The sequence below is a fragment of the Marmota monax genome, unplaced genomic scaffold (genome assembly GCF_021218885.2).
Source record: "Marmota monax isolate L192 unplaced genomic scaffold, Marmota_monax_Labrador192_F-V1.1 WCK01_AAM20220418_F8-fsc00021, whole genome shotgun sequence".
Taxonomy (NCBI): Eukaryota; Metazoa; Chordata; class Mammalia; order Rodentia; family Sciuridae; genus Marmota; species Marmota monax.
Window position 1 is genome coordinate 503495 of NW_026695228.1, and position 16844 is coordinate 520338.

Genomic DNA, 16844 nt, shown 5'->3' on the forward strand with positions numbered 1-16844 from the left:
ATTAAAACTCTTATGGCTCACGATGTTCTCTCTTTGTAAAGGGAGAGACTTAAAGATACATTACAAAGATGAGAGCTTCCTCCTGGCTGCAATTAGAAGCGGTGGAAGAGACAATTTGTTTCTCAGTGTGATTCAGTTTTGTCATTTGTATCTGGGACTATATAAATTAATTCACATCCTGCCAGTGGTGCAGGTCTTACATCTTGGAATAAATGCATTATTGAAATGTGTATTGTCTTGAGCCAAGTTAGCCATGGTTCTTTTCTGTAGTTGCTGGTGTTCCTAGCTTCAGAAGACCCTCATTTATCCTCATTTCTCCATCCAAAACTCATTTCCAATGCAGCTTTGTTTTTCCCATATACCAAGCCACATTTCTTCCTATGTTTCCACTTACAAGAAAAAGAAGCTAAATTTTTGGAATAAGCAATTTCTCTACAGGGAGTCCCAAGGCTGCACTCATATCAAAGCTAAATAACCTCTCATTCTAAGGGATGTTGGTCCCTCCGGCCAGAGCTGGGGTCATTAGGAGGGCAGGAGGGGGAAGTGTGGATGGTAACGGCTTCCATCCTTCCATCCTGGTCCACACATGATAGACACCCTCAGCTCTCTTAGTGTGGGGCCCAGCAGCACTCCTAAGCTTCAAGAGTTACCTCACAAATTCCGACTTCTTTTGTGTGGGTTTCAGAAAATTTTGTCGACTGATGAAATGCATGGAAAATCCTTTGTAAATTGGAAAGGGTCCTACTTAAATATAGTGTCTTGCATACAGCCTATTTTCCATTATTCAGTTTTGCAAGGAACTATATCCAGGAAAGATACAAACTTGAGAAATCATTGCAACTTATTGTGGAAACATTTCTCTTCCATTCTTTCTTAGCCATATTCACCTAGAGCTTGATAAAAGCAGATTGGCTATGATCCTCAACATTAAGACCATATCCATAGAATCAAAACTTTAATTCAGTGTCCATTAAAGGCAGTTGGACTTTTCAACTATTAAAATTTCCACAAAGCTCATAGATTTTTTAAAAAACAAAATTCATATTTAATAGAAATTAAGAATCTAGTGTATCCATTGAATTTAAAATGTCAAGTTTAGTATTAAAAGCAAGTGTCCAATATAGCACAATATTGTAAAAGAAATTCATGCTGCAAATATGATAAAAACAAGTGCCAGGAATCGTCCAGGGTGGGTTCTAGATCATGCTGCATTTAGCAATAAATTTTGTTTGTACTGTAACCCCAGTTTGAAGAAAAGAAATGGCAAAGATGACCCAGAATATAAAAAAATAAAACCAGCAGCAAAAGAAATGATCTAGAGAAATTTTGGAGCCAAGTTCAAAAGCAGATCATTAAACAGTGGAATGCTTCTTCTCTCCCTAATTAAGACAAGCTGGTGATGAGAATGACTGTAAGAATTTTTGAACTAATGGAAGCAGAGGAGACACAATCAGTGCACTATTTCCTTTAAGACCAAGTTCTTTCTTGGTATTTTTTTTCCTGCCACTTGAAATCAAATCCCGGCTACATTCAGCCAAATAACCCATGAGGCCAGGATGTGATTCAGGCCCATTTGCTTGTGTGAGGCTCTACCTTAGATGGTATCCATTTGGTGAATGATTACCTGACCACAGACTGACTTTCTCCCCTGGAGATGCTTCCATTCCTGACCAGCCTGAATAACTCCCTGCAACAGAAATAATAGAAGAAAGAAGAGCCAAACAAAAATCATCCCAGAGCTTCCATCTTCAAAGAGAATTTTTTCATCCATTAGAACTGTCCTCTCTTGTTCTTTTTCTCCTTCACTCCTAAAGATAGAACATTCTGCTTTAAAATTGTCCCTGAAGAAATTTGAGACAGTGAACTTTACTCCATCTGTCTCCTTCTCCTTACCCCTCCCTTTTGTGTAGATTTCCCATCCAGTGGCCATTTTCCCAAAGGGCAGAATAGAGGACTCCTCTAACACTGCCCACATTTGGTACTTCACCTGTATTTGGAGATCTTAACTTCTGTAATAACAATCACACGAACCAATGATGATGATTCAGTTAAACAGTTCCCCCCACTGAGAGCAGTGCTTCACAAGGTCCAGCACATACGGGTGTCTGTACCAGTTGAGAAGCCTTTTCACATGCGTCATGTAGTGGGTTAGACACCAGGTTCAACGTCAAAGTTAACATGCTTACCAGCTCCACTGCCTGTAGACCGTGGAACCCTGCTCAGCATCTGTAGTGTGTCTGATTGTGTTTTCTCATTTGCCAAAAATTATAAATAAAATCTCCCCTTTGGGGATGCTATGAGGTTGGAATGAGATTTGCATGTAATACACTGAGCCTGATGGTGAACGCTTGGCAAATGTTCAGTGAAGCTGGCTTCATTCACCAGAGGCCATCCAACAAACAGAGTGCATGTTCCCCATTACACCAACCACCCCTCCTGCACAAAGAGTTCACTTTTCAAAAGGCCAGGTTTGTCTACAGATGACTTTATTGTGTACTTGTATATGTTATCTGACAAACCCAAGCTGTGAGGAGGTTTGGGTCAACAAAATGGCCTGCTCTCATTTATTAAACTTTGGCATAACTCTCATCCACTTGAAATAATTCCATCGGACTTCATTAAGCTTGAAGAATTGCACTTTTCCTTCCCCCTTTTCTTTCTCATACTTACTTAGCCTTTACAACTGAAAACATAATTGCTCTATTAATGAATGTTTATGGCATAATCAAGGAGTGGGAGGGAAAGGATTTTTCCCTCCTATTTGGGACATTCCTTTCAGTTTCTTGGAAGTTCTGGAGAGCAATGGAATAATCCATAAATAATTTTTTTTTTGGAAATCATTTTTCTATCACTAACAATCCTTTGCAAGATGCCAAGGTCTTGTGGGGAAAGGGCTACCAGGAATTCCTAGTGACTAAAAATTGTCACCACAGCTCTCAGCTTGTGAAGAAATCTTGGCTTTACTGGAAACCAGAAGTAGGTAACTGGTGGGGCATGTGGAAATCCCCTTCTGTGTCCTGAGGTTGGTGGATTTCAGAGAACCTTCTGGAGAGCGCTCCTCTCTTCTTCACATAGAAATTTCCTTTAACTGAACGTTATAGGCTAAAATCTTTCTCCCTAAATTCGTATTTTGAAGCCTTGTTCCCCCATATTTAAGAATGTGACTGAATGTAGAGATAGGGCCCTTAAAGAAGTAACAAAGTTAAACTGGGGTCATGACAATGGGCCCTAATACAACATGGTGTCTTTATAAGAAGCTGAGATGAGGAAATGGATGTATCTGGGAGGAAGACCATGCGAAGACACCCAAAGAAAACTGACTGCTAAGAGTTAGAGGCCTCAGAAAATCAGACCTACCAACACCTTGATGTCACACTTGTAGCCTTCATAACTCTGGGAAAATGAACTTGTGCAGGCCACCTGGTCTATGGTATTTTGTTATGGCAGTCCTAGGAAAGTCACATACTGTGTGGAGGTTCCTCGGGTAGCATAGCCTCAGGACTGCGCAGAAGACTCTTTCTCAGCCCTCCCCTGAACATTCAGATAGCTTGACAAGCTGTACCTTGACATCAGGAAGCTCCACTGAACATTTGGGAGCAGGGTGGAGGCATTATGTCATTCACCACCCTGAGGTGACAGTGCCTCAGGGACATCTTTCTCCTTCACACTAGAGAGCGTACTGAGTTTGCCACTCAGTCCTCTCCTCTTCTCCCTTTTCTTGATTTGTCTTTGACCCAGTGATAATGCTTTGCTTGAAAATTACACCATCATCAATATCCAAGTCTTTTCCTCCACTCTGACCCTGAAATTTTCTATGGCCCAGGGGGATGATGGCAGGAGTATTATTGGCAAAGAGACTTTTGTTCCTCTTCCATGGATCTCCTACTGAAATTCCTCAGTTTCCCTTCCTGAGAATGGAGGCGAAATTATCTTTTAAGATCCCTCCAGCATTATCATGCAATGATTCAAATCCATCTGCTCAACCAAAATATACCCCAATACACAAAAAGATACCCACATAACTATCTCCCTCCGGCCGTGAAGGCACAGCTCATGCCTGCAGATCAGTTTAAGTTCAAACATGGAATGCTGTGCATTCTGTGACATAATTTCAGCGATAAACTGCACTTGAAGAAACCAGTCATTAATAGCTGAAAATAGAACAATGAACTTTTCTTTGTGCTCTTATTTTTAAGTGCTGTAAAAAAAAAAAAAATTGCTCGCTCTAAGTCTTGGGTATAATAAGTCATCATTTAAGAGAGATATGTATGAAAATGCTTAAGCCAGATGTTTGATTTTTTTTTTTTTAACACAACTTGCTTGTGCATCGTCTTCCACCCGCTGCTGCAGTTCAGACTCGGAGGATAACTAAGAAAAACCTCTGAGATTGTTAGAGGGGAGCTTCACCTGCCAGTCTGGGCTGCAGGATCTCTATAGCAACCAAACATAAATCAAGGAAATGGCCCCTTTTGTAAGTTGGTTAATAGGCACAACATGCTTCTTTAGAAAATCCAACCATTCTTTCAATAGACTTTGATTGAAAGTCAGCCTTTTCTTCAGACGCATTCGCATTCACATCTAGTAGCAGCTTGTATGGCTGTCCACGGGCTAATTTATTACCCTTTAAAGATCTGGCAAAGAAAAAATGGCTCTCAGAACAATGTTTACATTCAGAGGCATAAGCACAGAGCCACAAAAGAGCACCTTTTGTTCCAAAGTTTGAATATTAATCTTTAACCCAGGACTTTAACTTTCCCCCTCTTCTGGGGTTTGGACAGAACCTCTCCTCTTGCTAAAATTTTACCCATCTTATCCAACGGCGTTTCTCCTATGTGAGAAGAGAGGAGCGAGCCTTCCTCCTATTGTGCCAAACCTTGATAGAGATGGATTGTTTCTCAAACTCCCCACCCTGTGCCTGGAGAGGACTAGGCTTCAGGGATTGCTGATGAGGGGAGTTGGCTCTCTTGTTCCCCAAAGAAGAATTTGGCTAATGAAGAAAAAGATACAGGGTGCTTTTCACCCTGATATGGCAAGGTAAGGGCCATCAGATGGTGAAGTGGTCCCCTCACACCCTTGCCTCCATACCAAAATGTAATTGGGAAGTGTCTTCAACAAATGTCCTGTGTCCAGAAAGCACCCCCTCCTCCCTGCCCAATGCCACTAACTACGAGGCAAAGTTAGGGCACAGACAGCACCTCCATATACATCACTGAGTGCAGGGTGAACTTCTCTCACAGGTGGGAGCCAGAGCTGTGCCTTGTCTTCTTTTGAGGTAGGGAGATGAGATGGGGAAAACCTGCAGGAACAAAACCTTTACCGTATTTTTTTTTAAAGCAGATTATTAGATGAAAAGTACTTCTAAAACAAGAGGGAGCTTGCATTGCTCTGTGTAGCTCCCTATCTCAGATGGAGTTGGGCAAGGGCAGATTTGTATTAATACCTCTTCTTTAGCTGTCTCCAATCCTCAGACACCAAAGCCTTGACAAACCAGTCTCTTCAGGGGCTGCTTTCCCTTTGATATGGTCACCTGTCCCCACTGGCAAGTGGGGTCTGCAGGGGCCTGGGAAGATTTCAAAATAGGCATGTTTAAACATGTCCTTGATCTTAATTGTTAACACTGTTTTATGAGAAAAATCGGTATTGCCCTATTCAGGACTGGTTGTTGCAAGTAGCTTTTGCTATAGCCTCAGCCTTAAAATACCTCTGGGGTCAGAAGGGCCTTCCCCAAATTTAGCATAGACTAAGCACAGAGATCCCCACAAGAACTTGGAGAAACACATTTAAGGGGGCTGACATTTCTTTTCTGTGGCTGAGGATCTCATGGAGACAAAAGGTTAGCGATACTAGTAATTCATAGTCTGGCTGTGGGGGTCACACACCAACATGGAGAGACAGCACATAAAACACAGTAGCCAAAATCTTGGGCAAAGGCACAGAATTGTCCCCATCAAAATCCCAGCTCTGCCACTGACTGACTGGGAGACTGGGGGACACCAGCAGTGACTCCACCTCTCTCTGCTCAGGTTTCTCATTTGTAAGATGAGGTTATAACAAAACCTATTTCTCAGAGTTTTTAGGAGGAGGCAAGGCTTTATAAGGTGCCACCAAGACAGCACCTGGTACACCATGAGCCCTTAACTGTTAGTTGTCACCAACATTTTTTAAAATATTTTTTTAAGTTGTTGATGGACCTTTATTTTATTTATTTTTATGTGGTGCTGAGGATCAAACCTAGTGCCTCATACATGCTAGGCAAGTGTGCTACGACTGAGCCACCACCCCAGCCCCATCACTAACATTTTTAATGTTTCTGTTGTAGTTGATGCTGTGGTACTATTGATATGATTGACTATGGAAAAAAATACCTATTATCTAACATACAATACAACATTTTTCAAGTTCAGATGACATTTTGCAGAACATTGGACCAAAAAAAGAAAGAAAGAAAGAAAGAAAAGAATTTCCTTTACTCCATTATGAAAATCCAGAGATATGAAGAAGCTGTGTCTATGACAATAACTAATTCCATTTGCCAAGAGTCATGATCAGGTCCATCTTGTCTAGTGTAATGGATGGAAACACCTTGGGCTCAGGAGTTCTGGCTGAGGAGGCCCTATGTACATCTTCTGTCTGTTTTTGCCACCAAAATGAAGAAGTGATTCTGCCAATCTTATAAGACAACAACCTAGTTATGTTGCTGAAATTCAAGCCAAGAGCACTGTGGCTCCGTTTCTCGTGCATCATGATCAGGAGTGGCCACTCAGGGTTCGTGGGTCCTCACTGTCCTCATTTGTCCTAAGGCCCTGTTCCTTTCAATAAGCCTCCCCAGCTTCAGACCAAATATCAAGGAGTCAGTAACTTCAGAGGAGGTGAGCTGGGGTGCTCACCAAAGGAATTACCAAGGAAGACACAGCCTGCTTCCTAGGAAGGAGCTCCACATCTAAAAGAATTCTGTGAACAAATAAGAACATGCCAAAAAGATGCATTGAATTAAAAACCCAGAGGGGATTAAGGGAAAACTCAAAACAAAATTATTATTTTGTACTTAGTGATGAATTAAATGTGCCTGTGTTGAGTATTCACTGAGAAGCAGCCTATGCTAGTGAAAAAGGTTCAAGTTTAAAAGAAAGACTCCTGAACCCCAAGAACTTCAGTACCTAGTATATGTCCTCATCAAGTCTCAGTCTTAAATTCATCCCAGCTATCTGTTTAGTCAGCATCTCATAAGGAAAAATCAACTCCGTTCTAGCTATTTCTTTGGGTTCTGAGGATTGCACTCAGGACCTCATGCATGTTTTTTTAGGCAGGCACTCCACCATGGTACTATATTCCCAGTCCCTCATTGGCTATATCTAACAGGAGGAATTTAACATAGGAAATTGGTTATGCAGTTTATGGAAGAGCTGAAAGAGGAACCTATCAAATTGGGACAGCCCATACATCAGCTACAGTAAGCTGCTGTCTTCCTAGACAAGGACCATCAGGAAGAGAAGGTTCCACTGGAGGTTAACATCTGGGAAGATAGTGGAAGCCAAAACCACAGGGGAGATTCAGTCACAGTGGGAGGGATCAACCCAGGGTGGAGGGAGAGAGGAGAGACGACCTGGCTCCTCCCTTCTCCTGTTGCCCATTGAGGGAAATTTCCTGGGAACAAGTTGGTGGTGTAGTCATGTATTTCCAATCTTTCCCCATCTGGATCCTATAGAAAAAGAAATAGGAAAATTCTCAAGCTTTAAAGATGCACTCTCAGACGCATCCCCTACCCTTCCCCTGCTCTGCTCTTTATCACAGGCCAGGTGGCATACATGTAGACAGCAGTGCCCCAGTTAACTCTGCACTATGTGATGAGTCCTGTCACCTCACAGGGTACCAGAAAGCATCTCTGTTTTTTTCCTCTAAAGACAGACATAATCCATTTTTTTTCCCAAAAGGATGGCATGTAACCTTAAGTGCTAGATTTACATGTTACCATTTGCCATGTAACTCCTTGCTACAGAGTCAACACCATATAGTGGTGAGGAATAAAAGCTCTTTAGTCCTTGGGTTCAAATCCTAATTGTGCCTGCTGGATGACTGGGCAGAGTTTAACTGCCATGGTCTAAATACTTGTGTCCCTCCAAAATTAATATGTTGAAGAAGAATCCCCAACTGTTGGTATCAAGAAGGGAGGCCTTTGAGAGGTATCATGAGGGTCTGCCTTCTATGGGATTAGCATTCTTATAAAAGAGGCCTAAGGGAGCCACTTTTACCCTTCAACCATTTGGGAACACAGCAGAAAGTCACTATCTATGAGGATCAGATCTTCACTAAACACTGAATCTGCTGGCACCTTGATTTTGTACCTCTGAGCCTCCAGAACGGTGAACAATACATTTAAAAAAAAATTAAAATTTGTGTTAAATAGTTATACATGACAGTAGAATGCATTTATGCACTTTGATGTATCAGACATACATGGAGTATAATTTCCCATTTTTCTGATTGTACACGTTGTAGAATCACATTGGTCCTGCAGTCACATACATACATAAAGTAATAATGTCTGTTTCATTCTATTATCCTTCCTATCCCCATATCCCCTCCCTTCCCTTCCTTTCATTCCCCTCTACCTAATCTAAAGTAACTCTATTCTTCCCTAGTGCCCCCCACAAATTCGTTGTGAATTAGCATCCGCAGATTAAACATTCAGCCTTTGGTTTGGGGGAATTGCTTCATTTCACTTAGCATGCTGTTCTCCAACTCCATCCATTTACTGGCAAATGCCATAATTTCATTCTTCTTTAAAGATGGCTAATATTCCATTGAATATATATACCACATTTTCTTTATCCATTCATCTCTTGAAGGACACCTTGTCTATATTCACCACGTCTAAAGATAATGTAAAATGTTTGGTTATAGAATCTTGAATGAATTAGAACATTAAACTCTATGTCCCTCAGTTTTCTTGTCAATGGGATCAGGAATAATACTAACATCAGGGTGTTCAAGTTTTATCTACCCAATATGCAGGGCTTTATCCTCCTAAATATTAACTGACAAGTTTTCTAGACCCTGCCTCACATTCTAACAGTGGAAGCCTACTTTCCTTGTGTAATAAGATAAAAAAAAATGGGACTATTTCTGCCTCAGTTATGACTAAGGCACTTATAGGTTAGATTCTAAATGTCAAACTAAGTGAGAGGCAGATCATCAAAAGCAAGAACAAATGTTGAGAATGAATTCCTGGACTCTGCAAACGCCATCGCAGCAACAGTCACAAGCAGGATTCCATTGTGACAGGAGGGGCAAAGGACTGTGGAGGAGTTACTTGGAGAAACGGGAGCTCTGTCTCAGACACAAAGGTGTTTCTTGAAAAGTTGTCTTGTCGACTGACTTGATAAACGTCAGTAGTTTTTGATATCAGAGACTGATCGTCTAGTTGAGTTGGTTAAGAGAAGTACATTTAAGTAGGCATAGTCCTGCATAAGAGAATGAATCCCGGTGAAGACATGAAAAGAGGCAGAACTTGAGATGGGCCTTGGAAGAAGCTTAGAAAAGGACGGGAAGATGAACACATCCTGAAATATTCCGGGGACAAAAAAAAAAAAAAAACTCTTCTCACCCTGCAGTAGTAAATCAGAAGGGCAAAGCAGGTGGAGTATTTATTTAAAAAACAAAAACAAAAACTTGTGCTAAAGAAGCTGGGAATTAGGATCTTTCTGGAGCTACTGCTTAAAGAAAAAATGGATTGGTCATCTTAATGAGAAAGGCAGGGTGGGAAGGACCTTTACCATTTCCTAGCTCTAGGAATCCATCCAAGCAATTTATTTTTTTTTTTTGGTGGGGGTGGGGTACCAGGGATTGAACTCAGGGGTATTCAACCACTGAGCCACATCCCAAGCCTTATTTTCTATTTGAGTTGCTTAGCACCTCGGTTTTGCTGAGGCTGGCTTTGAACTCTCAATCCTCCTGCCTCAGCCTCCAGAGCTGCTGGGATTACAAGCGTGAGCCACAATTTATCATTTTGTAAGCAATTCTGTCACCTATAGAATACTGGTTTTAATTGTGTCTTCCTCTTTAAGTCCATGTGAGGTTAAAATGAGTTTGTACATGGATGGGCTTACAAAGATAAAAGATTGTTGTTTTAGTTATTTTAATTATTTAATGATAAAGATCTGGAAGAGAAGAATGGGAATGTTCTGGATCACTTAAAGGGGTGGGGGAACTCATTTTACCTGGGAGGGTCAGTGTATTCCCTGTTCAAATTATTTTGAATCACATTGTGCACAGAATAAGTCTCTAAGCTGGCCCAGGAACTAGTCCATGTCATTCTTGCCAGTTAGAATTTAGGTCTCTGTTATTTTTGTTTTCTTGCCTGAATCCATTATTCTAATGAGTGAACATCTCATCAGCATGCTACCCCCAGCTATTCTGGGCAAGGAGATGTATATTCTGGGTCTGTGAAGCCCATGGATCTAGATGGTTCCTGGGGAATTTGAGTTTTCTTCAGGGCTCCCATTCCCTACATAGTTAGTGTCTATGATTTGGAAAAAGAATTAAATAGATTTTAAAACAGCTGATGATCTTGGCCATTCATCTGTTCTTTGTGGACTTTCAAGAGTTCTGTATAAATAAGCTTTTAAAACGTCTCAAACCTCAGTTGGTTTGCAAAATGAAATATGTCCACCCAAGGATACATCAGTTTGGTTTTTGTTGGTTGTTTTTTGTTTGTTTGTTTTTGCACTAGAGATTGAACCCAAGGGTGATTTACCACTAAGCCATATCCCCACCCCTTTTTATTTATTTTGAGACAGGGTCTCCCTAGGTTGGTTAGAGCCTTGCTAAGTTGCTGAGGCTGGCCTTAAACTTGTGATCCTCCTGCCTCAGCCTCCTGAGTTGCTGGGGTTACAGGCAGGTGCCACCACACCCAGCTGGGACACATCATTCTTAAGAGAGGATTCATTGCTTTTTTCATATTCCCAATTGGTTAAAAAATAACTGGCCTAGGATAAAGTAGGGGAATTTATGTCTAGATTTCCTGCCATCCAAATAATCAGACCTATAACTGAAATAGGATATTAGCAGGAGAAAGAAACTTATAATCAAATCATTTAACCCTTCAACATTGCCCTACTCTTCACATTACAGAATTGAAAAAAAGAAAAAAAGGAAGGCCCAAAAACCACTTTTCTTTTTCCCAGCTTACACTTTACCTTTGGTTTTATTTGGGGTTTACTGGTCAAAGGCCTCCTCCACAGAGATGTAACATAATATGAATCATGAGAATCATGGTTGGTTTGTTTTCCTGTAATCTGAAGCTGCTTTTATCAAAAACCTAATTCATAAGGAGAGGCTAATCATATACAGGAAAGAGCAGATCTTCTTGGTTTTTTTTTTTTTTCTTTAAGATACAGGACGCTGAAGTATTACATATTTTCCCCCTTTTGTTTTCTACCCTATTAAAAGCAAGAGTCATTCTATTTTTCTCCCTCATCCTCCAAGTCTAGTCTGACGCATGGGACTAATTAGACAAGACAAATCACTGTAAGAACATTTATCTTTATCCAGAAGATTGTTTTCAGAATTTTTTGATGTTGCCCTAGCTTTTCTATTTTTTAGTGGCTTTTTGTAAGGACAGAGGGGCTCAGCTGCTTTAATGCCTGGTGGGGCCAGGAAGAAGTGCATTTGCTTGTGTTTGTGTGTACATATGAGAAACATTAATTTTTAATTTACTCTGTTTACCTTGAGAAACTGCCAGTGGGTGATTCAGATATTCCACAGAAAGGGGCTTTTCTTTTGTACTATAGGACAAAGGACAGCTAAGCATGTGTTCTTTCTTCAAAGCAGAGGCTTGGGGTGGGGGGAATCGTATTTATTTGTACAGCTTACCAAAGGATGACTTGGACTGTGTCAACACTCATATAATTTTATTAAGAGTTGCTACCAAATCTTTTCATTTAGTGTATCCTTAAAAATTAAGTCTTAGATACAGTGATAAAGAGCCAGGGCAGGCTGTTCCCACATTGCTTTAACTCAACCACCCATTGTGTGTCCCTGTTTTAGAATCAAACCTCAGGACAGTGATTTACATAGTGGTCAGACGGGTCTCAGATTTCTAGTCCCAGGTATGAAGCTGATGTTGGAGATTCTAGTAAAAACACTGGGGAGTCCACTGAGGATTCCACCCATCTCCCCCCTCCCATACCCTTCTTAACTCTTGGGTGCCCCAGGAGACTGGATGCAGGGGGCTGCTGATTCCAAGAAAGAGGGAAACTTCTCCCTCAGCTTTCCTGGGAGGGGGTGGAGATGAAAACATTCCAGAATACTTTCCAGTAACTGCTGGGTACAACCTGGTCTGTGGGATTTCAAGCCTCTTTTTTTTCAACCCCTTCCCCAAATTACCCAAGCACTCCCAAGGATTGATGAGACTAAGAGGACAGTCCAAATCTTAGCAAATCATTACGGCTGCAATTCTGCAAACTGCTGCTGGTGCCTCATACCAACAGTGCCATGTATGACTGCTGCGCTGACCAGCAGCCCACATGGAAGGGGACACGGTCACAGCACAACTATCAGAAATTTGGGATGTTATTAAAACAGATTTGTTAGGGCTGGGGCTGGGGCTCAGGGGTACAGCACTCCCCTAGCTTGGGCGAGGCCATAGGTTTGATCCTCAGCACCACATAAAAATAAATAAATAAAAATAAAGGTATTGTGTTCAACTACAACTAAAAAATAAATATTAAAAAAAAGCAGATTTGTGGCCAACAATATTAATGTGACTTCTAACAAGGTCAGTTTATTGGTCCAGGTTTAGATACTATGAAAACTTTTTTTTCTATAATATATTAACATATATTATAATAAATAGCTAACATTCAATGACTACTTACTAGAAAATGACAGTGAATTGCTTTTGACCTCTCCTCTCAAGACAGATTCCTTAACTTGAATTCATAGGATCCTTCAGCTTTAATATGGGGGGAAAAAAACATTATCACTCACTCCTATCTGAAATTTGGAATAATGAACAACCATAGTATTTCTGGTCACACCTGGGTTTTTATTGTTGTTTCTTTTCTTTCTTTCTTTTTTTTTTTTTGATGCTGTACTTAATTTTCATATTATTTTAAAATATTGTTCATGTTCATCACTATTTCAAAGTTATGCTGATCGTTAAACCCTGCCACTAATATGTTAGTGATGAGCAAATAAAGAGGAGCATCTATTACTAGATCACATTTTTTTAAAAAATTGTCTTTTAGTAATATTATTGTCTTTTGTAATCATATATTTTATTTTAGAAGCATTATTTTGAGAAGGAGTCCACAGGCCTACATAGTCTATTAAAGGGTTATGGGGAAAAAGAAAAGAGAGAGAGAGAGATTTTGCTATAGAAAGTTAAAGATTAAGAAATAATAATTCTTTCTCCTTTTCAAGAAATTTTCACCCCCCTCAACTGACTGTGAAAAAGTCAAAATAATTGTAGGAATCTACCTGAACAGTTTGCCTTTTATGTCTAATTGCCGTGTAGTATAATTATAACTATGCACAGCATTAAATATGTGTCAAATTGATTTTTTTTTAGTTCATTTGATTTGATTTCAACACCAAGCTCTATTCACTGAAGCATAGTCTCCACAGTTTCGTAGTTTATGCCTCAGTACTATTTGGTTGAGGAGTAGATGGTATCACATGAAATAACTTGAGAGCCACTGTTCTAAATTTAATCTTTGTTTCCATTATCACTGCTGCTCTGTGTCTGATAAACACTCTCTTATATGACAGAAGATGACATTGTTTTCTACAAAATGTCCTTGTATTATAATTTGTTCAGCACAAACACATACTCCTCAATGTGTAAAAATGATTAAGATGCTGTAAAAATGTGGCACAACTTCTAGATTGTGTTTTTGAGAGAAGGAGAATGAATATGGCTGAACAATACTCCGGTATTTCACAGTTTACATTTTTGAAACACAGTTGCTCCATGGCTTCTGAGCCCCCGCATTCTTTGACCATGAACAGACAAAAATCTAGTTTCCAAATCATGAATCCCAAATCTTGGAATATGACTGTCCAAGTTTGATGTCCATTGGGTCCATTTGGGAGGCCAAAGAAATAAGGTCCCACAGTATGAACAGCCCTGACACCCTTATAGAAGGGTGGTTCTCTGAGAACAATGGATGAAGCCAAAGCTTTCTATAAAAGGTTCCTAAAGACTTCAAAAGAGGAGTCCATATGGTTTCTCAGGGAGACCAGGAGTACATCCATTCTTGAGGGCTTAGTTTCATTGCAGCTGTAACAAAGTGCCAGAGACAATGTAACTTATAGAAATCAGAAATTTATTTCTTATAGTTGAGAGGCAGAGAAGTTGGAGATCAAGGTGCCAGAAGATTTAGTGCCTGGTGAGGTCTTCTCTCTGCTTTCAAGATGGTACCTGGTTGTACAACCTGGTGCTGAGAGGAACTAACAGCATGCTCTCATATGGTAGAAAAGCAGAAATGCAAAAAAGGACATTGCTGGCTTCTTTGAGCCTTTTTATAAGAGCACTAACACCCATTTATTAAAGAAGAGTCCTTAAGACTTAATCATCTCCTTAAGGCTCCAACTCATTATTTTAGGTTCCACCCTATGAATTTGGGGGGAACCAGACTTATAAACCATTGCACTTCCCTGTAAAGATTGACAAGGCATCCTTTGGGTGCCCCTGACTGGCACTGAAACCCAAACAAGATGACCAGCCTAGCTGTTCAGATACATATTCAGAGAGCATGAGAGGACTATTGACTTGAGTGACTTTGTGTTAGACTATTTTTCATACATTGTCCTACTCAAACCTCACATTCCCCCCAGGCCATAAAGGGTAATATTTTTTATGCCAGTCACCTTTTTGGGGATTATTTATAGAATCCCCTGTAGAGGCTCCTTATATTCTGTCTTAGCATCCTCAGCCCCATGCAGAGAACAGCTTCCTGGCATCCCCTGCAACTATCTGATCTATGCTTGACAACTCCACCCACGGGGTTCATGGTTGAGTGGTGACTGGTGAAGCCTCTGCCATTTCTGGGGATGCTAAAGGAGTGGCTCCAATACTGTGACCCCAATGCTAATGCAAGAGTGCTGGCCCCCATGTCAAGGATACTTTTTCTGATCTAATCCCGATAACACCTTCCATTGAGGCACCAATTACAAAATTAATGGGGACGACCACCCTAAGGATCTCAGGGGCTAGGATCACAGGGATCTTTGTCCCTCAAGAACAGCACCTCATCTCCCACCTGAATACTCAAAAGTGCTGTTAGATTTCCAGTTCAAGATGGCGGATGGAACATGCAAAAAATCAACTCTAGACCTACAAACACACAAAATGGGGAAAGAAGAAATATGGTCAACAAATACACATCCGCTCTCTATAACAAAACATAAAGAGGGATTTATTCCATGAAACAGTAGAGAACTCAGTTATTAAAAAAAAAAAAGGTGGCCACAACTGTAACATTAACAGAGCTGTATCTCTGCACCTCCTGTAAGAACCTGAGGTCCACCGTGTCACAAGGCCATCTCACTGCAGGCAGCAGCAGCAGAGGACATGCAAGGGAAAATTCTCCTGTGGAAAATGACCACAAAACTTAAATTCTCCAAGTAGCTAAAGGAGACACCCTCCTATCCCAGGAAGGCTGCAGGCTCAGCCCATGGAAGAACTAAGACCGGATAAAATAGGAATATGAGAGTATTTTAAAAGACTTTAAAAGTTTTTAAAAATCATAGTCTTGGGGAGCCAAAGAAGGGAATCCCATCATTAAAATCAGGATAGATTATACTTAAAGTTATAACAAAGGAAAAATAAGGGAGCTTAGAAAAGAAAAATATTATTAAACCAGCAAAATATTATTAAACCAGCACAACATTATTAAATAGAATACTGGAATCTAATGAGGAGTAAATCCTGAATTAGAGCTAAATAATGATGTAGGAAGTAGCAAAAAAATAAATAAATAAATAAGAAAGAACCATCCAGAACCTCCAATAATCATCTAATAAATTGTCCAAAAGAAGAATAGAAACAAGAAGCAGCGGTAACCATGAATTCTTTGGGACATAAAACCTCACACTAAACTCACAGTAATGCCAGCATGAATGAGTAAAAGTGAATTAAATCACAGTGAGATGCAACTCACTGTCCCTAGCATGGCTAAGACCAGGAAATGAGATGATAACAAGTTTTAGCAAAGATGAGAAATGGGAGCCCCCATGCCTGGCAAGTAGGGTTGTGAAGTGGTGGGTTAGCTTCGGGAAATTGATAGCTCTCCAAAGGTTGAGCATGCACTAAGAACGTGAACCAGCAATTCCACTCTTTTTAGGATATTCCCAGGGGAATTGGGAACTGAAAATATGGTTGCCTGAAAATTTGAACATGAAAATTCTTGCCGCATTATTTATTCACAACAGCCAAATAGTAGAAACAACCCCAAATGTTCATCACCTGAGATGTAGATAAACAATCGTGGTCTTCCATAAAGCAGAATTTTATTCAGCCATATGAGAGGTGAAACACTCATACTTACTGCTGTGCAGATGGGCTGGAGTACATTATGTTAAGTGAAAGAAGCTCATCACAAAAGACCTCATGTTGTAGGATACCATTTAGACAAAATTCCAAGGTAAGCTAATAGGACAGGTTTCCAGGGGTTGGGGATGATGGAAAATGAGGAGTATCTGCTAATGGGTATGGGGGTTTCATTTGGGGATGATAAAAATGTCCTAGAATTAGATGATGGTGGTGGTTGCATCATTTGAGGAATAGATTGTACACTTTAAAGGGGTAGATTTTATCTTGTGTGAATTTTGTCTCAAACTGT

The 16844-nt window shown here is 40.3% G+C and overlaps 1 protein-coding gene across 1 annotated transcript in view; it reads left to right on the forward strand.

The window, feature by feature from the left end:
* Rarb (retinoic acid receptor beta) overlaps positions 1-16844 on the forward strand; it is a 716777-nt gene that overhangs the window by 425388 nt on the left and 274545 nt on the right. The window lies entirely within an intron of this gene.